The sequence below is a fragment of the Rhinopithecus roxellana genome, chromosome 5 (genome assembly GCF_007565055.1).
Source record: "Rhinopithecus roxellana isolate Shanxi Qingling chromosome 5, ASM756505v1, whole genome shotgun sequence".
Classification (NCBI taxonomy): domain Eukaryota; kingdom Metazoa; phylum Chordata; class Mammalia; order Primates; family Cercopithecidae; genus Rhinopithecus; species Rhinopithecus roxellana.
The window spans coordinates 16,152,745-16,173,327 of NC_044553.1; the positions used below are offsets into that span (position 1 = coordinate 16,152,745).

At 45.7% G+C, this 20,583-nt stretch overlaps 4 non-coding genes across 4 annotated transcripts; all 4 read left to right on the plus strand.

Annotated features, from left to right (window-relative positions):
* Window positions 1-595: 595 nt before the first annotated feature.
* Window positions 596-689, plus strand: TRNAY-GUA. The gene is made up of 2 exons: window positions 596-632; window positions 654-689. It is a non-coding gene; the product is annotated as a tRNA-Tyr (tRNA).
* Window positions 690-4,451: 3,762 nt separating this feature from the next.
* Window positions 4,452-4,545, plus strand: TRNAY-GUA. The gene is made up of 2 exons: window positions 4,452-4,488; window positions 4,510-4,545. It is a non-coding gene; the product is annotated as a tRNA-Tyr (tRNA).
* A 2,553-nt stretch (window positions 4,546-7,098) lies between these two features.
* TRNAY-GUA lies at window positions 7,099-7,191 on the plus strand. The gene is made up of 2 exons: window positions 7,099-7,135; window positions 7,156-7,191. It is a non-coding gene; the product is annotated as a tRNA-Tyr (tRNA).
* Window positions 7,192-10,413: 3,222 nt separating this feature from the next.
* On the plus strand, window positions 10,414-10,507 carry TRNAY-GUA. Its single transcript has 2 exons — window positions 10,414-10,450; window positions 10,472-10,507. It is a non-coding gene; the product is annotated as a tRNA-Tyr (tRNA).
* Window positions 10,508-20,583: the final 10,076 nt, after the last annotated feature.

Genomic DNA, 20,583 nt, shown 5'->3' on the forward strand with positions numbered 1-20,583 from the left:
TTTGTTCTCTCTCTCACTTCCAGCACACTTGAATGCGTCAAAAAGTGAGCATAGGACACTGGGGCAAAAGGGCGGCGGCACATCGGGAGGAGGGGCATGTGTGTTGGCCCGGAAGGGAGTAAGGGACTAGGAAGACCAGAGTTTTAGGAAAGGGCTCCTTAAGGACTTCCAGCAGACCCTGAAGCTGGTCTGCGGATAGCGGCCGCCCACTCAGAAGCTTTCCGAGTTCTTCTTTCCTCCTCCAGCAACCCCTGTCCCACAGGATTCACCCATCCACCTCGCCCAGCCCTCTGACCGAGCCCTCTCACCCTCTCATTTTCTTTCACTGAGGACTGTCATCCTCACTTGGCACAGGTGGAGGAAGGCCACAGGTGAGAGCCTCCCGTCTTGGATCGTGGCTATCAGCGCCCCGAGACGCGAGGAAACCACACTCAGAGAATTTGCTCCACCCTGAGAGCGGCGCGGTGGCGACCGGCGCAAGGTTCTCTTCTAAGGTGAGTTCCAATCAACAAAGTGTGTTGAACCTTCAGCGTTCCAAGGACTTGGCTTCCTCCATTTGCAGAAAGTCCAGTGACCCAGCCCGTGGAGCGTGCACCCTTCGATAGCTCAGCTGGTAGAGCGGAGGACTGTAGACTGCAGAGAAGTTTGTGGACATCCTTAGGTCGCTGGTTCGATTCCGGCTCGAAGGAAGTGCCTGATGCTTTTGCACGTAATGCCACCTGGTGCCTGGTCAAACACCCTGCAGCCTCCATCTAGTATCCACCCACACACTCTCTGGGTCAAAACCCAGAGAAATCTTTCCTGATCACCCGGTTTCCACATCTGTCCTGTGGCCAGGAAACACGCCCGCAAGCCCACTCATTCTTCCCACAGTCCAGGGACAGGTACTCTTCAACGCAAGGCGCCCCTTGCTTCGGCTTTGTGACCTAATCGGCCCCTCTCCCCAATCCCCTTCGCACCCCCACCATCCAGAGCTCTTTCACTTTTAACCACAGACTGCTCTGGGTGCTGAGGGCCACCGACTCTAGCAACACTGTGTGCTCACCATTGATAGATCTCTCCATCTATTAAACTAGTGGGTCCACCATCAAGTCTAAGAAGGTTAAGCCTGCTGGAAGAGAAAAGGGTCAGAGACAACTGTGACATCCTCAGAAAAATAAATAACTTGCTCTCTGCTCTCTCATCTCCTTCTCCAGCTCTCTAGCAATGCTTTTCTATCTGAGCATTCTCTCTCTCTCTCTCTCTCTCTTTCTCTGACTCTATTTCTCTCATTATTTTTTATTTTTTATTTATTATTATTATTATTATTATTATTATTATTTTTTTTTTTTTGGAGACGGAGTCTCGCTCTGTCGCCCAGGCTGGAGTGCAGTGGCCAGATCTCAGCTCACTGCAAGCTCCGCTTCCCGGGCTCACGCCATTCTCCTGCCTCAGCCTCCCCAGTAGCTGGGACTACAGGCACCTGCCACCTCGCCCGGCTAGTTTTTTGTAGTTTTTAGTAGAGACAGGGTTTCGCCGTGTTAGCCAGGATGGTCTTGATCTCCTGACCTTGTGATCCGCCCGTCTCGGCCTCCCAAAGTCCTGGGATTACAGGCTTGAGCCACCGCACCCGGCCTATTTATTATTTTTTTTTGAGAGGCTCTGTCACCCAGGCTGGAGGGCAGTGGCACGATCTCGGCTTACTGCAAGCTCCGCCTCCCGGGTTCACGCCATTCTCCTGCCTCTGCCTCCTGAGTAGCTGGGACTACAGGCGCCCACCACCACGCCTGGCTAATTTTCTGTATTTGCAGTAGAGACGGGGTTTCACCGTGTTAGCCAGGATGGTCTCGATCTCCTGACCTCGTGATCCGCCCACCTCAGCCTCCCAAAGTGCTGGGATTACAGCCATGAGCCACCGCGCCCGGCTATTTCTCTCATTATATTTTGCTTGTGATGTATAGATGTTTACAGACAGACAATGTTCATTTCTGTTTTGTTTTGTCTATTTGTAGGAGAGAGCTGCCACCCTGAGCTTTTCTTAATGAATAGAGCTTCCACTGGCTCCATAATGTTTTCCTTCAGGTTGAGAAAAAAACTGTGCCCCCTTCCCACATACGCTAAGTCTCACATTTCCTGAGCCCTCACATCCTTTAATGTTGCTACAGTAACCTTTGGGTTCCTGCTGGAAGAAGAAAGATACCTTTCACTCAGTTCAAAGTCTGCAAAAACACCTACACCAAGTGTCTTGCTAGTTGTGAAGGTGTGAAAGAGGGAAAGAGAGTATAAAAGGGCAGACTTGGAAAGAACTTCAGTGACCCAGGAGAGTTGGGGGCTGTTGGGTCCATGGCAGGGAGCAGAATTGAAGCTTGGGTGGCAGCTGCCACCCTGCAGAGGCACACAAGTTCACCTCCTTAAGCCACTGGCTTGTTGCATCTGAGCAGCATGCTAACACTTTTATGTAGGGGACTCTAGAGGCACAGCTGGAAGGTTGCACCTTTACAAGAGGAAGATGGCTGGCACAATCTGAGAGCATGAAGCAGGAAATGAGCTTGACTTTCACCAACCAAGTGGGGCTTCACCCCTGGGAAAATAAAATGGGTTCATCAAAGTATGGGCCAGAGAGGTAGCACAATGAGTGTCCCCTGGTCTCATCCTATGCTCTGGGAAAAGAAAAAAAAATCTTCAGATACTTGATGTACAGATGAAAGTTATTACAGAGAGCACTGCAAGCAAAACAGTGATGGAAATTTGGTTCTCAGAGTCCTTCTGGGAACCCGGTGGCCACTCTCCCCTAGCCAATGGGCATAACTGCTTTTTCACTCTGCATCTCAAACTAGAGACTCCACATGTCTTCCTCTCCTAGAAAGCAGCTCCTGTTCTCCCCCTACGGCCTATTCCCTCCCTCTTCTCTGCTGTATCAGCCTTTCCTGCTTCCCACTGCTAATGGAAAGGGGCGGAGCTGTGGACTCACCAGGGCCCCAGCAACATTCTGTAGCTCTGCAGCTACAGAGAGATCCCAGAGCCTGGAACGACATTACTGCAGAGATCAGCAAACAGAAACCAAAGTAGGACCTGTCGTCTTCACTGGATGTGTCCTTGATAAGATGTGGCAGTACCAGGTTTTTTGGAATCTAGGCTTGGTGCTTTGAGGGAAAAAACAGAGGTGGGGTATTGAGTTTGGTCATCAGCAAAAGTGTGGGTGATCCCTGACCCTGACTTTTCCCCTATAAACTCAATAAAGGGTGGGTCTTTTGGGTTCGGCTTGCTGTGCCACCAGTACCTGTTTCACTGTTTGTGTGGGTGATGAGTGGTCTTGAGATAGTGGACACACACCATATGGGATATGAAACCTTTGTAACAATTTGGGGCCTAGGTAAGGGGTCCAAAGCCCACCTGTGTCCTCTATCAGCCCCTTTTTCTTTCTACTTTAGAAAGCAGCAGCCTCCGGGAAAGGATTCTTGGTCAGTTTGCAGAGGAGTGGATCGAAGCTTTTATGCTGGCCCTTGGAGTTAGAGGTAGTGGGTATCACATGGTGATCTGTGAGCCCCGGCCCTGGTCTCTCCCCACATATCCCTTTCTTTTATTTATTTATTTTTTTTAGTGGTCTCTGTTGCCCAGGCTGGAGTGCAGTGGCAAGATCACAGCTCACTGTAGCCTCAAACCTTTGGGCTTGAATGATCCTCCCACATCAGCCTGCTGAGTGGCTAGGACCTGTGCAGGCCACCACACCCGAATAATTTTTAAAAGTTTTTCTGTAAAGACGGCTTCTCCCTATGTTGCCCAGGCTGATCTTGAAGTCCTGGGCTCAGGCGCTCCTCCCACCTCGGCCCGCTAAATTGTTGGGATTACGGAGCGAGCCACCACGCCGGCCTCCACCTATCCTCCTGCATTTCCTCCCTCTCTTCCCATTGTGCCTCAATACGCCAAAAAGTGAGCATAGGACACTGGGTAGGAGGGCTGAGCACATCGAGAGGAGTGTGTTTGAGGTGGTGGGAAGTAGAGGCCAGGCTGTTAGGGCAGTGCCCCCTTAAGGTCTTCCATCAGACCCTAATGCTAGGTTAGGGGTTGGAAGCTGTTTACACCACGCCCATGAGGGTTCTCCCCCTTTCCTCCTCCAGTGTCCCCTCCTCCACTGGACCCACCCATCAGTCTCACCAACCCCTCTGCCCTCGCAGTCTTACCTGTGGCCACTAAGCGCTGTCATCTTCACAAGTAGAGCGATGCAGAGGGAGAAGAAGCCACAAGTGAGAGCTCCTCCTTGTGGATCGTGGCTATCAGCGCCCGAGAGACGCCAGGCACCACCCCCGCCCAGATGATTTGCTCCATCCGGAAAGGGGCGCGATGGAGACCGGCACAGTTCTCTTCCAAGCCGGGTTCCAATTAACTTAGCCAGTATTGGATCTCCGGCGGTCCAGGGACTTGGCTTCCTCCACTTGCAGAAAGTCCAATGAGTCAGACTGAGCAGTGTGCACCCTTCGATAGCTCAGCTGGTAGAGCGGAGGACTGTAGACTGCAGAAAAGTTTGTGGACATCCTTAGGTCGCTGGTTCGATTCCGGCTTGAAGGAAGTGCCCGACTCTTTTGCGCACAATGCTACCTGGCTGCACCTGTTCCTGTTCAAAGACCTTGCAGCCTTTGCAGCCTTGCAGTCATAGCACAATGCTACCTGGCTGCACCTGTTCCTGTTCAAAGACCTTGCAGCCTTTGCAGCCTTGCAGTCATAACACTTTCCCAGGGAAAACCCAGCAAAATCCTACCTTACCTGAACACACTCCTGGGAGCCTACTCATTCTTCCCGAATCCTCATAGTCTTCAGCGCAAAACAGTACCCTTTGCCTTGTGACCCAGCCAAACCCCAATTAGTGCCCCCCACCATCCTATGCCTTTCTAGTCTTCAGTGCAAAACAGTACCCCTTGCCTTGTGACCCAGCCAAACCCCAATTTGAGCCCCCACCATCCTGTGCCTTTCCACTTGTATTTACAAACTGCCCACCCATCACCCTGTCCCAAATCCCTCAAGCTTCACCTTTCCTGAGCCTTCACAACTTTTTATGTTGCTACAGCCAAGTTTGGCTACTGCTGGAAAAGTAAGGATATCTAATAGTCAGTTCAAAGTCTGGAAAAACACCTGCACCAAGTGCCCTGCCTACTTGGGAGGGTAAGGGAAAGGGAAAGGGAGTACCAAAGAAGTGCAGACTTCAAAACAGCCTCAGTGATCCTAGAGAGTTACGGGCTATTGGGTCCATGGCAGGGAGCAGACGTAAAGCGTGAGTGACAGCTGTCATTATACAGAGGCACATGAATTTGCCTCCTTAGACAGGCCACTGCCTTGTGGGTCTGAGCAGTTTGGAGCGTTTGCTCTGGGACCTAGAAGCACAGTTGGATTCTCCTACTCCCAAGAAAAATGTGCTGAGGTCCAGTCAGAGAGAATGGAGTCAGAAATAGACTGAACTTTATCAACCAAGTGAAGCTTCACCTCTGGGGAGTTGGAGTGGGTTCGGTGGGGTATGTGGCAGAGAAGAAAGCCCATGAGCATCCTTTGGTCTCACTGCATAATCTTGGAAAAAGCTTCCAGATGTTTGATGTAAAGATGCAACCTATCAGAGAGCACTCCAAACTGAATGGCCCAGGAAAGCATGGCCTTCTGAAGCCTGCTTGGGACTGGCTTGCCCCATCCACTACCTGCTGGGTCCACAGGAACTGTTTAATTGTGCCTCTCAAACTGGATACTGCACATATTACTGCACATATCTTTTTCACATGGAAAGCAGCTCCTGGTATCCCGCCACCACGTATTCTCTCCCACGTCACCCCGACTGTGTCAACCTTTCCTTCTTTTTTGGTGTCACCAGTGCTCTGGGATGATTCTATGGCTCTGGAGCCACAGAGAGATCCCAGCCTCCAATGACACCAAAGGCAAAGACCAGCTAACAAGGAAGGACCAAAAGTAGCACCTCAGGCCTTCATTGGATATATTCCTGATGGGGCATGGAGTCACCAGATCCCTTGGAACCTTTGCTCAGTACTTTGGGGGAAAACCAGAGGTGAACCAACAAATGGGTTTGGTAGCCAGCACAAGTGAGAGTGAACCCTGGTGCCCGCTCTTCCCAGTTGTGCCATGGCAGAGAGTAGCAGGAGGTCTGTGAGGATCTGACCCTCACCCTTGGAGATCCACATCGACTTGCCATAAGACAGGAAGTGGACATAAACTCAATGGAGGCTAGGTCCCTTGGGTGTGGCTTCCTGTGCTCCTCTAGGTGTTCTGCTGCAGGGTATCTCAGTAGTCTTGGAGTGGTGGGCACATACCAGATGGGATCTGAAACTTTTGTCAAAGATGTGGGGTCAGGATAAGGAGTCCAAAGCTCACACTTCTGTCCTTTACCTGGCTTCTTGTTTTTCAAGGAAACCCCCAGAACTTTGCCTTATTTCAGAAATCAACAGCTTCTGATTGGAATTCTTGGCCTGTTTGCAGAAGAGGGTATCTCACATGTGCATCTGCAAGCCTGGGAGAGATTTCCTCACCTCACTTCCCAGTGCACCTCAATGGGCCAAAATGTGAGCATAGACTCCTGTGAGAAGGGTGGGGCATGTGGGGAGGAGGGCCCTGTGTGTGTGGTGGGGGAGGGAGTAGAGAGGCCAGACTGTTACAGCAGCGCCCATTAGAGACCTGTACCAGATCCTGAGGTTGGGCTGGAGTTGTCAGTTGCCTACCCAGCGCCCATTAGGGTTTTCCTCCTTTCCTTGTCCAGCATTCCCTCCCCGACTAGACCCACCCAACCACCTCGCCAATCCCTGTGCCCTCCCTGACTCACTTCATTTTCTCTCAGGCCACTGGGTACTGTCATCCTCACCTGTAGAAAGGGGGATACTCAGGGACAGGAAGGCTGTCACAGATGAGAGCTCCTCTTTGTGGATGGTCGCTATCAGAGCCCGAGAGACGCCAGGCATCCTCGCCCAGAGGATTTGCTCCGCCCCGAAAGGGGCACGGTGGCGACCCACGCAGGGGTCTCTTCCAAGGTGGGTCCCAACCAACCCAACTCGTATTGGACCTCAAGCATTCCAGGGATGTGGCTTCCCCTGTTTGCAGAAAGTCCAATGACTCAGGTCTGATGGCATGCACCCTTCGATAGCTCAGCTGGTAGAGCGGAGGACTGTAGATTGTACAGACATTGTGGACATCCTTAGGTCGCTGGTTCGATTCCGGCTCGAAGGAAGTGCCTGATGCTTTTGCGTGCAATGCTGCCTGGCCGCACTTCTGCGTGGTTAAAAGCCCTGCAGCCTCCAAGTAGTAACCACACTCTCCCGGGCAAAACACCCACAAAGTCTTTCCTGATCACCTAGCTTCCCACACCTTGCTTCTGCTTTGTTACCCCACCAATCCTTCTATTTGTGCCATCCCCCACTTCCCCATCCTGTGCTCTTTCGCTTTTGTTCGCAGATGCTCTCAAGCTTCAGCATCGCTGCTGGCTGCTGGCTGTGGCAACACCGCTGTGCTCACCTTTGACAGAGCTCTCCTGACCAGGTGGGCAAAGCCTGGAAGGTCAAGTTCCCTGGAGAACGTCAAGCTTACTTGACAAGGGTGTAAAGTGGGGATAACCATGGTATCTTCCGTGAAAACTCACCCTCTCACTCTTATCCGTCTCAGGCTCTTTATCATTTCGTTGAGATCCGACAGTCTCATGTCTGTCTCTGTCTCATTCTCTTTCTCTCTTTCACAGTTTCTCTGTCCCTGTATATTTCTCTTTGTCTCTGTGTCTCTGCCTCCCTCTCTCTCTCCCCCGACCCCTCAGCCAGCCCCTCTCATTCTCCTTTGCTGGAAATGTATAGACTTAGGCATAAAGAAAATGTTCATTCCCACTTTGCTGTGTCTACTTTGGAGAGACAGCTGTCACCCTGAGAATTTCCTGATCGTAAGAACTTCCATTAGCAAGGTCAGGTTGCCCTTTAGGTTGAGGACAAGGTGAGTCTATCCCCTATCCCCACAGCTTTTCCCAAATCCCTCAAGCCTCACTTTTTCTGAGCTTCACAAATTTTCATGCTGCTACAGCCGAGTTTGGCACCTGCTGGAAAAGCAAGGACCTAATATTCAGTTCAAAGCCAGCAAAAACACCTGTGTCGAGTGCCCTGCTACTTGAGATGGTAAGGGAGACGGAAGGGGAGTACAAAAGTGCAGGCTCGGAAACAGCTTCAGTGATCGTGGAGAGTTAGGGGCTGTTGGGTCCATGGCAGGGAGCAGAAGTAAAGCTTGAGTGACAGCTGTCATTAAACAGAGGCACACGAATTCGCTGCCTTAGGCCACTGCCTGGTGGGTCTGAGCAGTTTGGAGCTTTGGGCATAGAGGCACAGATGGACTCTACCCTCACCCTGAAGGAAAACCTGCTGAGACCCAATCAGAGAGAATGAAGCAGGAAATGGACTTAGGTTTTCTCCAACGAAGAGGGGCTTCACCTCCAGGGAGATGGAGTGGGTTCTGTGGGTATGAGGCAGAGAAGAAGGCCAACAAGCAATACTTGGTCTCATCTCACCATCTCGGAAAAAAACTCCGGAGATTTGATGCACGCATGCAACCTATCACAGAGAGCACCCCATGCCAAGCAGCCCATGGGAACGTGCCCCTCTGAAGCCCTCTGGGGACTGAGACACTTACCTGCTGTGGCCACAAGAGGTGTTTCATTGGGGGTCTCAAACTGAAGACTACACATGTCTTCCTCTCCTGGGAAGCAGCTCCTCATCTTCCCCCACCTCCCTATTTCCCCCAACATTCCCCTGGCTTTGTCAGCCTTTCCCACTTGTCATTGCTAATAGGAGGCTGAGCTATGGCATCACCAGTGCCCAGGATGAGTCTATGGCTTTGGAGCCACAGAGAGATCCCTGCCACCAATGAACACAGACCAAATGTAGTACCTCTGTCCCTTATTGGAGAAGTTCATGATGGGATATAGAGACCCCAGGCTCGTTGGAACCTCTGTTTAGTGCTTTGGTGGGAAAATCAGAGGTGAGCCAGCTTTGGTGGCCAACACAAGCAAGGTTGAAACCTGGGTACCAACTCTTCCTGTTTGAGCCATGACAGAGAGTAGCTGGGTTCTGTGAGCATCTGACCCTTGCTCTCAGAGATCCAAACCCACTTGCTATAAGACAGGGAGTGGACTTAAACTCAATGGTGGCTAGGTCCCTTGGATGTGGCTTGCTGCACCTCCACTAGGTGTTCAGCTGGGGAGTGGGTGTCCCAGTGGTCTTGGGGTAGTGGCACACACCAGATGAGATCTGAAACCTTTGGCAAAGACGTGGCATCAGGGTAAGCAGTCCAACACTGACACTTCTGTCTTCTACTTCACCCACCCTCCAATTTTTTTGTTTTGTTTTGTTTTTGAGACAGGGTCTCTTCTGTCACCCAGGCTAGAGTTCAGGGGCATAATCATAGCTCACTGTAGCCTTGAACTCCTGGCCTCAAGCAATCCTCCCACCTCAGCCTCCTAAGTAGCTGGGACTACAGGCTCGTGCTACCATACCCGGCTAATTTTTGTAATTTTTGTAAAGATAAGGTTTTGCCATGTTGCGCAGGCTGGTCCTTGCCCCTTTGCTTTTTCAGACCCCACAGAGCCTTGTCCTACTTTTAAAAGTTGCAACTGGCAGAATATTTCTGGTCGGTTTGCAGAGGAGGGAAGTCAACCCCCAGATTGGCCCGGAGGGAGGAGGGCTATCACCTGTGCCTCTGCAATCCCTGGGAGGGGTCTCCTCACCTAATTCTATTTGTTCTTTCCCTCACTTCCCAGTACACCTCAACGGGCCAAAAAGTGAACATAGGATACTGTGGGTAGAAGGGAGAAAATGCATCGGGAGGAGGAACGGGGGTGGGGTATGAGGGGGTGGGAGAGCAGTGGAAGGTGAAGTGAGGTCAGAGCGTTAGGGAACGGCCTCATAACCGGCCGCCACCAGACTCTGCGGCTCGGCTGGGGTTGGAAGCCTTCTACCAGTATCCATTCCAGTTCTCCTCCTTTCTCCTCCAGCAACCCTTCCCTTACCGGACCCCCGCCCCCTGCATCCACCTCGCCGGGGATGGCCCTCTGCCTCTCACCCTCTCACTTTTTTGTTTGCCACTGAGGTCTGTCATCTTCACCTGTAGAAAGGCGGATGCACAGGAGGAAGACGATAACAAGTGAGAGCACACTCCCACCACCACCCCCTCTCCCCCTTCCCGCCCGCCCCCTACCCGGCCCGCCCCTCATGGATCGTTGTTATTGGTGCCGGGGGAAGCCAGTGAACCACACCCAGAGGATTTTGTTCCCCGCAAAAGGGGCGCGGTGGCGATCGGCGCAGAGTTATCTCTGCAAGGCGAGTTCCAACCAACTTAAAGCTTATTGGACGACTACAGTTGCAAGGATTTGGCTTCTTGCATTTGCTGAAAGATCAATGACCTAATCGCAGAGGTGTAGGCTCTTTGATAGCTCAGCTGGTAGAGCGGAGGACTGTAGCCTGTAGAAACATCTGTGGACATCCTTAGGTCGCTGGTTCGATTCCGGCTCGAAGGAAGTACTTTATACTTTTACGCACGCACCAAAACTACCAGGCTGCATCTCTGCCAGGTCAAAGGCTTTGCCAACCAGCATCCACACTCTCCCAGGCGAAACCTAGCAAGGCCTTTCCGGATCATCCGGCTTCCCACAGCCTATTCTGTGGCCTTGGGAGTCTGCTCACTTTTCCTGCAGTCCAGAGATATGTACCAGTCAGCACCATAGTGCCCGTTGCTTCTGTCTTGTGACCCAGCCAATTCTCTTAATCAGCACCCTACCGCACCTCACTCTTTCACTTTTGCTCATGGACTGCTTTAGGGTTTGAGCACTGCTCAACTAGAGTGAAAAGTCTTAGTTCACTCTAAGCTGTGATGGAAGGCAGTTTAGTAAATAGGGGAGGTTTTCTGGTAAAGCCTAAGCTTATCAAAGTTGAGTCAATTGAGTCTTAGATCAGGAGTAGGAGTAGATCTGTGATCAGAGAAGTAGGGTGGACACAGAAAAGTCTGAGCAAATAAACAGAAACCTGAAGAGTGTTGATTGTGCGTGTAACTAACTATATATAGTATCGTTAGAACATACAAGGCCGGGCGCGGTGGCTCAAGCCTGTAATCCCAGCATTTTGGGAGGCCGAGACGGGCGGATCACGAGGTCAGGAGATCGAGACCATCCTGGCTAATACGGTGAAACCCCGTCTCTACTAAAAAATACAAAAAACTAGCCGGGCGACGAGGCGGGCGCCTGTAGTCCCAGCTACTCGGGAGGCTGAGACAGGAGAATGGCGTGAACCCGGGAGGCGGAGCTTGCAGTGAGCTGAGATCCGGCCACTGCACTCCAGCCTGGGCGACAGAGCGAGACTCAGTCTCAAAAAAAAAAAAAATAAAATAAACAAAAAAACAAACAAACAAACAACAACAACAAAAAAAACATACAAACAAGTCCAAGAGTATCAGGAAATGAGGATTTCAAAAGTTGTGCATGGAATTGTTTTCTGTCATTACATCCCTGGAGTTTCAATTGCTACTCACCCCAGAAACAGAGAAGATTGCCCTACATCTATTTGAGTTCTCATAGACAGGGCACTGTAGCTATGAAACTTTATATTGTATATGTATACATATATACACATATGTATGTGTGTGTATATGTATATATTACAATATATATATTATTCCCCAGAGCGACAAGCAGGAGAAAAAGTATATAATGTTCATGTTCTTCTGCATTCACCTCCACTCACTTCATTTCCAGTCCCATTGTCATTGCCTCTGCACATGCTTTGTGCAGCTGCCTGGCTTGGGTCAGCTGACAAATGAAGGCCTGACTGATGCCAAGGGAGAAAAATCTTGTGTTGAATGTCTGCTTTACCTGCTTTTCAGATTTGGCAGGAATGGGGAATTGGGAAATCTTCATTCGAGATCTCTAAAAATTGTCTTCTCTCTTTTTCAATCTTTATCATATTATCTCTTTAATAATTGGGTGGCCTTTTCCAGCAAGTACTACTCTTAGCTGGGGTCCTGATGCTTAGATCAATATCAGTTCCTATGTGGAACATCCTCAGTGATAACTAAATGGTATGAATAGACTATACATATTATTTTCTACCTTTAAATAGTGAGATTAATTAGAAACCAAGGCTTTTGTCACTCTCCCCTACCTCTCCACTCAGACTAATATCGGCAATCAAGAAGGATGTGGTCCAACACTGGTAAAATGACTGTTTATATGTAAAATACATAAGCAAGAAACGTAAGACCTGACCTCAAATTGCAACATATTCTGAACTGTGTTGGGTAAAAGGACAGTGGCTATGTGTTAGAATATTTTTCAGATGGAAGCCGAGACGTGTAATCCTTTCAGGTCTACCCTTTGCCTTCCGGTCCCACAGTATATACAAACTGAAATACCTTGAGACATTCTGAGGCAGTCTCCTTGTTTAAATATCAGTGTCTCCTCAAGTCAAAATTATTGAGCACTTTAAAGATAAACATTCTCTAAAAGAGGAGACAGTAGGGTCATAGACGCTGGTAGCCAAAATAACATGGTGTCTCGGCCTCCTCAGGATCTGAAGGCACTCCTTTTTTTTTTTTTTTTTTTTTTGAGACGGAGTCTCGCTCTGTCACCCAGGCTGGAGTGCAGTGCCCGGATCTCAGCTCACTGCAAGCTCCGCCTCCCGGGTTTACGCCATTCTCCTGCCTCAGCCTCCCGAGTAGCTGGGACTACAAGCGCCCACCACCTCGCCCGGCTAGTTTTTTGTATTTTTAGTAGAGACGGGGTTTCACCGTGTTAGCCAGGATGGTCTCGATCTCCTGACCTCGTGATCCGCCAGTCTCGGCCTCCCAAAGTGCTGGGATTACAGGCTTGAGCCACTGCGCCCGGCCCTTTTTTTTTTTTTTTTTTTTTTTTTTTTTTTTTTAGGAAGGCAGAAGAACAGCGTCTGAGAAGCCATGCCTAGGAGAAAAGCCTAAAAAGCAAGCAGTTTCTTACTAGGCATAGCTCCTTGTTTTCCCATGTTGCAACCTCGTGGTCTTTCAGATAATAAGGCATGAATTTGGTCACAAAAGAAAAGGGCAAGTGAGTTCCTGCCTCTGTCTTACAGCATGACCCCATCATGGGAGATCCACACTGTCCCAGAAGACGTATTCTTTTTACAGGCTTTCATATTTTACTGAAAATGTTGGAGAGCCAGAAATGGCACCTCTGAAGTAACCAGCTTAATCAATTTCATTTTCCGCACTCCCACCCAGACTCTTTTACTCAGCCAAAATGTATCATGTTTCCTGGGTTTATGAATACAAGATGATAACAGGATGCTTACTCAGCTTTGATCTCTCTGCCTCCTCTTTTGTCAATCTTCTCATTCTCTGTTACTCAGGGCGAGATATCTTTTACCAGAATCTTTTCGTAACTCCCAAGTCTTAATCTGGTTCTCTTCCTCTTTGTCTCTGATACTCCCTGATTACTACATCTTCCCACCTATCACTCTATACTGATATTACACGTTAATATCTCTATCAAGAGTGAGCTCCGTGAAATCTGGGACAATGCCATATTCATTTTGGTATCATCAGAACCTTGCCAGTACCCTGCACAGAGTAGGCACCTGGAATATGATTATTTACTGGCCATGAGGTGTTTCAACATGAGCTCAAGAAAGATGAGAGCTCTGAACAAATCATTACATCCTGGAGTAATGACTAGAGACTACTTTATTGGAACACACAAAAATCTCACAATTTCTTCTAAGATGAAAACCAGAGGTGACATACTCCGTGTAACAGCCCAGTGTTTTCTATGATAAAAAGCAAATGAAGAAGCTTCTGAGAATTGTAAAACTGGATAGTCACATCAACTCTATCACTAAGGTAATCTGAAAGTTGAAAAAATATGTAGAAAACATCTGCTGGATGACATTGGATAGATAACAAAAACAAGAAGAGTTAGTTAAAATCTGGGAAAGGGAATACACCAGAGTGGTAATAATGAGAAAATCACCATGTATATGTAAATAACTCAAATAAAGCCATTATGAATTTTATAATAAAAGCAGACAAGGCACTAAAATAAAGAATTATTATAAGTCAATCTTTTTTTTTTTTTTTTTTTTTTTTTTGAGACGGAGTCTTGCTCTGTCGCCCAAGCTGGAGTGCAGTGCAGTGGCCGGATCTCAGCTCACTGCAATCTCCACCTCCCGGGTTCACGCCATTCTCCTGCCTCAGCCTCCCGAGTAGCTGGGACTACAGGCGCCCGCCACCTCACCCGGCTAGTTTTTTTTTTGTACTTTTTAGTAGAGACGGGGTTTCACCGTGTTAGTCAGGATGGTCTCGATCTCCTGACCTTGTGATCCGCCCGCCTCGGCCTCCCAAAGTGCTGGGATTACAGGCTTGAGCCACCGCGCCCGGCCAAGTCAATCTTATTTACTAACGTTAATATAGAAATTCTAAACAAATTAGCAAACCATATAGAGCCATATACAAAAATTATTACGTATCTGACAAAATTGGAGCTATTGGATGAAAGTAGGGTTGATTTAACATTAGAAACTTCAATGTAATTCATTCTTCTAACGGACCAACAGAGAAAAATACTAAGACTCTCTTAACAGCTACAGAAAATACATTTAGTAATTTAAATGTCTTTCATAATAAAATTTATTCACAGAATAGGAAAATAAGGCAATTGATTTAGTTTGGCGAAACGTATCTACCAAAAAAACCTCATTGCTCACTGTATGTCCATATGATATGGTTTGCCTGTGTCCACACCCAAATCTCATCTTGAATTGTAGTTCCCATAGTCCCCGCATGTTGTGGGAGGGATCCGGTGGGAGGTAATTGAATCATGGGGGTGATTTCCCCCAGGCTGCTGTTCTCCTGATGGTGAGTGAGTTCTCATGAGATCTGATGGTTTTATAAGGGGCTTTTCCCTCTTTTGCTTGCCACTTCTCTGTCCTGCTGCCCTATGAAGAAGGACATGTTTGCTACCCCTTCCACTATAATTGCAAGTTTCCTGAGGCTTCCCCAGCCATGCTGAACTGTGAGTCAATTAAACCTCTTTTCTTTATAAATTACACAGTTTCTGGCATGTCTTTATTAGCAGTGTAAGAATGGACTAATATAGCATATCAAACAGCATATTTAATGGTGAAATGGTCCTATATTTCTGTTGGAGATTCAAACAAGATTAGGATGCCTGACTGACACCTCATTCCTATTTTTTTGCTGTTTGGTTTTTTTGGAGAGGGGAGGTTTTTTTTTTTTTTTTTGAGTTGGACTCTCACTCTGTCCCCCTGGCTGGAGTGCAGTGGCGCAATCTCTGCTCACTGCAACCTCCACCTCCTGGGTTCAAGAGATTTTCCTGCCTCAGCTCCCAAGTAGCTGGAATTACAGGCACCTGCCACCATACCCAGCTAATTTTTGTGTTTCTACTAGTAACAGGGTTTCACCATGTTGGCCAAGCTGGTCTTGAACTTCTGACCTCAAGTAATCCGCCCCCTTCAGCCTCCCAGAGTGCTGGGATTACAGGCGTGAGCCACTGTGCCTCGCCCTCATTCCTATTAAATATTATACTGAAGGCTTTTGTTAGAAGAAATAAAAATGAAGAAGTAATTGCATAAAAAGAGAATTTAAAGAAATATACAGTTATCTTATTAGAAATAAATGATTTTGATACATTTGTGGCACCAAATGTCAACATGCAAAGATCAGTTATATTTTTACATGTCGTAATCAATCAGTTAGAATGTTCACTTTTTAAAAGGTTGCCTCTATAATAGCATTAAATAATGAAATACCTAGAAACACATCTCTTAAAATATACAAAATATCAAGGCAAAAACAGCAAAATATTATTGGAGATGTAATGCAAAACTATATAAATGGAAAGACAATCCATGGTTTTTTTGGCGTATGTGTGTTCGGTTGTTTCAGCACCATTTGTTAGAAAGGCTATCCTTTCTCCATTGAATCATGAGTAAAGATGTCTACTTGGTCAAAGATCAGTTCACTATATTTGTGTGGTCTGTTTCTGAGTTCCCTATTCTGTTCCACTGATCTTTTGCCAATACTATACTGTCTTGTGTATTCTTTTGCTAGTACCATACTGTCTTGATCACTGCAGCTTTATAGTAAGTCTTGAAGTCAGATAGTGTCAGTCCTCTGGTTTTGTTCCTCAGTATTGGGTGAAATATTCCGGGCTTTTGCCTTTCCATGTGAACTTTAGAATCAGTTTGTTGATAATTGACAGCACAAAACAATTTGCTAAACTTTTCATTGGGATTATGTTGAATCTGTAGATCAAGTTGGGAAGAACTGACGTTGTAACAATAATCTTTCTATTCATGAACAAAATATCTCTTCATTTATTTATATCTTTATACTTCTTCCATCAGCATGTTATAGTTTTTCTCATATAAATCTTGTACATATCTTGTTAGAATTTTACCCAAGTATTTTATTTTTTGGTGCTAATGTAAATTGCATTACGGTTTAAATTTCAAGTTCCAATTGTTCATTGCTGGTATATAGGAAAGCAGTTGACTTCTGTTTATTAACCTTTTATCCTGAAACCCTGCTATAATCACCCACTAGTTACAAGAGGGGTGTTTTGGACAATTCTTCCAGATTTTCTATAGACAGTCATGCCATTGGTGAACAAAGACAGTTTTATTTCTTCCTTCTCAATCAGCATGCCTTTTATTTTATTTTCTTGACTGATTATACTAACTAGGATTCCGGTAAGATGTTGAATGGAAGTGGTAAACCGGAGACATCCTTGTCTTGTCCCTATCTTATCAGGGAAGCATCTAATTTCTCACCAATAAGTATAATGTTAGCTGACGGGTTTTTGTAGGTGTTCTTTATCAAGTTGAGGAAATTCCTCTCTATTCTGGTTTTCTAAAAGTTTTCTTTATGAATACGTGTTAGCTTCTGTCAAATGCTTTTTCACTATCAATTGATATGATTACATAGTTTTTCTTCTTTAGCCTGTTGAAGTGATGGATTATGTTGATTTTTGAATATTGAGCCAGACTTTCATAGTTGCAATAAATCATTCTTGGATGTAATGTGTATTTTTGTTTTATACATTGTTAAATTTGATTTGTCAATATGTTGTTGAGGATTTTTGTATCTTTATTTGTGAGATACATGGATCTGTAATTTTCTTTTCTTGTTATGTCTTTAGTTTTGATATTAGAGTAAAGCTGGCCTCATAGAGTAAGTTAGAAAGTGTTCCTCCTGTTTCTAATTTCTGTAAGAGATTGTAAAGAATTTGCATCATTTCTTATATGTTTGATGGAGCTTATCAGTGGACCCATATGGGCTTGTTGCTTTCTGTTTTAGAAGATTATAATTTGCTGATTCACTTTCATTCATACATACAGGCCTATTCACATGATCTATTTCTCCTTATGTGAGTTTTTGTAGTGTGTCTTTCAAGGAGGTGGCCCATTTCACCTAAGTTACCAAATTTATGGGCATAAAGTTGTTTATAATATTTATTTATTCTTTTTTTTTTTTTTTTTTTGAGACGGAGTCTCGCTCTGTCACCCAGGTTGGAGTGCAGTGGCCGGATCTCAGCTCACTGCAAGCTCCGCCTCCCGGGTTTACACAATTCTCCTGCCTCAGCCTCCCGAGTAGCTGGGACTACAAGCGCCCGCCACCTCGCCCGGCTATTTTTTTTTTTTTTATATTTTTTAGTAGAGACGGGGTTTCACCGGGTTAGCCAGGATGGTCTCGATCTCCTGACCTTGTGATCCGCCCGTCTCGGCCTCCCAAAGTGCTGGGATTACAGGCTTGAGCCACCGCGCCCAGCCAATATTTATTTATTCTTTTAAAGTCCGTGGGGCAAGTAGTGATTCCCCACTTTTATTTCTAATATTAGTAATTTGTGCCTTTTCTCTCTTTTATTTTCGGTTAACCTGGCCAGAGATTTATAAATTTTATTGACGATTTCAAAAAACCCTCCCTTGTTTTCATTAATTTTTTCTGTTATTTTCCTGTTTTCCATTTCATTGACTTTCTCTCTAATTTTTATTATTACTTTTCTTCTTGTTTGAATTTAATTTTTGTTATTCTTTCTCTCGTTTTCTTTCTTTTTTTTTTTTTAAGACATGGTCTCATCCTGTTGCCCAGGTTGGAGTGCAGTGGTATCATCACAGCTCATTGCAGCCACAACCTCCTGGGCTCAACTGATCCTCCTGCCTCAGCCTCCCAAGTAGGTGGGACTACAGGTGTGCACCACCATGCCTGGGTAATTTATTATTTATTTATTGTAGAGATGGGGCTCACTATGTTACACAAGCTGGTCTCAAACTCTTGGGCTTAGGAAATCCTCCCTCCTTGACCTCCCAAAGTGCTGGGATTATATGTGTGAGCCGCCATGCTTGGCCTTTTCTCTAGTTTTCTAAGGCGGAAGCTTAAATCATTGATTCTAGATCTTTCTTCTTTTCTGATATATACACTCAATGCTATAAATTTCTCTGTAAGCACTGCTTTTACTGCACCCCACAAATTTTGATAAGTTGTATTTTTATTTATATTTAGTCTAAATGTTGAGGCTTCTTTTTTGACCCATATGTTACTTAGAAGTGTATTGTTTAATCTAAAAGTATTTGGATTTTCTGTTACTGATTTCTTCTGTTATTGATTTCTAGTTTAATTTCATTGTGGTCTGAGAACACATCCTGTTATGATTTCTGTTCACTTAAAATATTTAATGTGTGTTTGATGACCCAGAATATGGTCTATTTTGGTGAATGTCCCATGTGAGCTTGACAGTACTGTATAGTCTGCTGTGGTTTTATAAAGTTATCTATAAATGTCCATATAAATCCAGTTGATTGATGGTGCTATTTAGTTCAACTATGCCCTTACTAATTTTATGCCCGCTAGATTTGTTAGATGTATTAATTACTGATAAAGGGATGCTGAAATCTCCAACTGTAATGGTGTATTTGTTGATTTCTCCTAGCAGTTCTATCAGTTTTTGCCTCGTGTATTTTGAGGCTCTATTCAGTGTAAACACATTAAGGATTGTTACGTCTTCTTGGATAATTGACCCCATTATCATCAGGTAATTTCCTCTTAATCCTGGTAATTTCCTTACTCTAAAGACTTCTTTGTCTGAAATTAACATAGCTACTCTGTCTTTCTTTAGATTAGTACTAGCATGGAGAATCTTTCTGTCTTTATATTTAAAGTAGGTTTCTTGTAGATAACATATAGTCGGGTCTTCTTTTTAATCCACCCTGAAAGTCTTTGTATTGGTGTATTTTGACCATTCACAGTAAAAAAAAAAAAATGATTTATATAGTTGGATTAATATCTACCATATTTTGTATTTTAACTGCTTTGTATTTATTGTCCTTGTTCATTTTTTTTCTGTATTCTACTATTTTTCTGCCTTTTGTGGCTTTAATTGAGCATTTAATATTATTCCATTGCAGTGCTGTGATCATAGCTCACTGAACCCTTGAATTCCTGGGCTCAAGTGATCCTCCTACCTCAGTCACCCAAGTAGCTGGGACCATAGGCATACACCACCATGTTTGATTAATTTTTTAATTTTTAGTAGAGATAGGTCTATGTTGCCCAGACTGGTTGCAAACTCCTGGGCTCAAGCAATCCTCCCTCCTCGGACTCACAAGCTGGAATTACAAGCATGAGCCACCACACCTGGCCATATCTTCTTGATTAACTGATCACTTTACAATGTTGAAATGCCATTCTTTGTGTCCGGTAAAAGTATTCAGCCTGAAACTACATTCTCTAATATTAACACACAGACACACAGACACACAGACACACACAGGCACACACAGACACACACACACACACGTGTATTAAATTAGGGTTCCCAAGAAAATGGAGAAAATGGAAAGGGGGACAAAAAACTTAAAAACTAGTTACTGAAAAATTTCAAAATATGATGAAAATTATAAACTCACAGATCCAAGTAGCTTAATGAATCTCAAGTATGTGCATACACATACACGCACCCCAGAAGAAAATTAATCAAAGGTACATCAGAATCAATTTGCTTAAGACCAGTAATAAGAGAAAAATCTTACATAACAGTCAGAGGAAAAATCATATTATGGGCAGGTACACAGCAGCTTTTATTCCAGCACCAGTGTATTCTCACCATTTTCTTTCGTGTTTACCCAGAGTTGTGGATATTGCAAGGTCTTTTTACTCTGGTTGGTGGGAGCATAAACCAGTCTTACCCCTGTGTGGGATCTGGAAATTGTTGAGTCTCCTGTTTTCCAGTGATTCTTTCCCTGGCTGTGGTAGTTTCCTTTCACACATAGGTCATTACTCAGTGAAAGTCTCAAAGTGTCTCTTATCTGCAGATGTCGGAAGCTTTCTCTTTGTGAAGCTCCCTTTTCTCCAGTATTCTGCTTCTTGACCTCCTCAAGCTCTAATCTTTGTCTTCTCAACTTAACAAGAATGAGGTGTCTGTTTGGGCTGCCTCTATGTAGTTCAGGTTGGAAACTGCCTTTCAACTGAAAGCTGGGGAACTGCTTCACAGGATTCACTCTTATTTTTCTTCTCTTAGGGATCACAGTCCTTCACTGCCTGTTGTCTAATTTCTAG